At 49.1% G+C, this 2,160-nt stretch overlaps 1 protein-coding gene across 1 annotated transcript in view; it reads right to left on the reverse strand.

The window, feature by feature from the left end:
- The window catches only part of KIAA1549L (KIAA1549 like), a gene marked incomplete at its 5' end in the record, with an annotated part of 302,875 nt that overhangs the window by 51,502 nt on the left and 249,213 nt on the right, over positions 1-2,160 (reverse strand). The gene's annotated exons all lie outside the window — the stretch shown is intronic.

Below are 2,160 nucleotides of genomic sequence, written 5' to 3' on the forward strand. Positions count from 1 at the left end.
TAGCAGGCCACCAAGTACCCAACTGCACAGGGAAACCTCTGTCCAGATGTGTGGTCAGAGGCAGCTATGTGTTTGGTGTATAGTTTTCCTGGGCCTCTCTTGCCTGGCCACCATCGTCTCCCACTTGGAAAGATGCTGTAGAAACTATCTTTGATAGCCTCCACCATGGCTTCTGCCTCCCGAGAGTCACCCCACCCACGGTGAGTCGGAAAGACCCGTTGTCAACCGTGCAAAATGGCCAACGTGGCAACGTGCTCCTTCCAAGGCTGGGCAATACAGATATTGTGGCATCAATCTTGTTCTCTCCTGGATCATTTACTTGGGGGAAAGCCAGCTGCCATGTGGTGTGGGCACGCACACAGTCCTGTGCAGACATCCATGTGGAAAGGACACGAGGCCTCCTGCCAACCGCCATGTGAATGAGCCATTTTGGAAATGGCCCACCAAGTCCACCCTTTGATGACTACAGCCCCTGCAAAACATCTTAACTGAGACCCCCTGAGACCCTCTGGGTCAGAGCCACCCGGCTAAGCCATTTGTGAATCTCTGACCCACAGAGACGATGTGCAACAATATATATCTTGGCTATAAACCAAAAGGTTGGTGGTTTACACCTACCCACAGACCCGCAGAAGAAAGGCCTGGAGACCTGCTTCCAGGAGATTACAGCCCAGCAAACCAAAGGGGCAGTTCTACCCGATCCTATCGGTCAGGAGGAGTTGGAATTGACTTAGGGGTGCCTACAACGTCAACAACCGTTAGGGTAACTTGTTGTGCAGCAGTAGATAGCCCTCCTCAAGAGCCTCCCACTACAGAGCCTCCAATCCTGTCTCCCTACTCATACAGTACATAGTCCACTAGCAGCTAGCGTGGATCAGCTTTTCCACAAGTAGCCACGCCATCATACTCTTCTGCTTCATAACCTTTTGAGGATTCATCTCCCTCAGACAAACCCCCAGGGTCTTTACTCTGGCCTGCAAGGCATGGCCACACGGCTGACTGCATCTCTCCCCTCTCCCCCAGCCACTCTCCTCCAGCCGTGATGGCCTCCCTTCTTATTTCCAACATGGACCTTTTACATCAACTGCTCTCTCTGCCTGGGATGCTCTTTCCCTCGAACCGTCTATGTCCGGCTCCAAAAAGAAGCTCCCAGAACCTTCCATCTAAAAGAACCCTTTTGTGAGATATAAAAAGGCTGTTCCCCAGCTCGTCTCCCCCAGACCTAGGACACTGCTTGCAACGAACGGTAAACGATTGTCAAGCTAGTCTCCCTGAAGGCATTCAGCCATCCATAGCAACCAGACTACTGTCTGGTCCACTATAGGTGGGGCTCAGACCCTAGTGATAGGATAGTGATTGTTTCCCTGGAGAGCTTAGAACAGGTCAAACCTGCTCAGTAACATCCAAAGTTAGGCTGCCATCCTGAATCTAGGATCTACCCATCTTGTCACACCAATCCCTCCCTTTCCTAATGCATGCATACCCCTAGATAAGTGGTTCCTTTAACACAGTTCCTCATGTTGTGATGACCCTCTCAACCATAAAATTATTTTGTTGCTACTTCATCACTGTGATTTTGCTACTGTTATGAATTGGGCAACCCCTGTGAAAGGTCATTTGACCCCGAAAGGGGTCGCGACCCACAGGTTGAGAACTGCTGCCCTAGATCATTCCCCCTCCCATTACTGTATTACCTATAGTATAACCCCTTCCTGTGACATGTTTTTACCTGTAATCAGGGGGCTTGCACGACCCTCAAAGATATATAAGCCTTGGTTAGAAATAAATTCCTCTCTTCTCCCCTCTCCTCTGCCCACACTGTGCGTGGACCTGGCTGTGAGATCATGTCCTCCAGGAGGTGAGCATGCTACCATGAAATGTGTCTGACTCCTTTATTTTACTTTCTCTTCTATCTCTCTCTTTTTTAAATCATTTTATTAGGGGCTCATACACCTCTTATCACAATCCATACATACATCAATTATGTAAAGCGCATTTGTACATTCATTGCCCTCATCATTCTCAAGACATTTCCTCTCCACTTAAGCCCCATTAGGTCCTCATTTACCCCCTCCCTCCCCACTCCCCTCTCCCTCATGAGCCCTTGATAATTTATAAATTATTATTTTGTCATATCTTGCCCTGTCCGACGTCTCCCTT

Source organism: Echinops telfairi, unplaced genomic scaffold (genome assembly GCF_000313985.2).
Source record: "Echinops telfairi isolate 266 unplaced genomic scaffold, ASM31398v2 ScPeMD7_60;HRSCAF=208, whole genome shotgun sequence".
Taxonomy (NCBI): domain Eukaryota; kingdom Metazoa; phylum Chordata; class Mammalia; order Afrosoricida; family Tenrecidae; genus Echinops; species Echinops telfairi.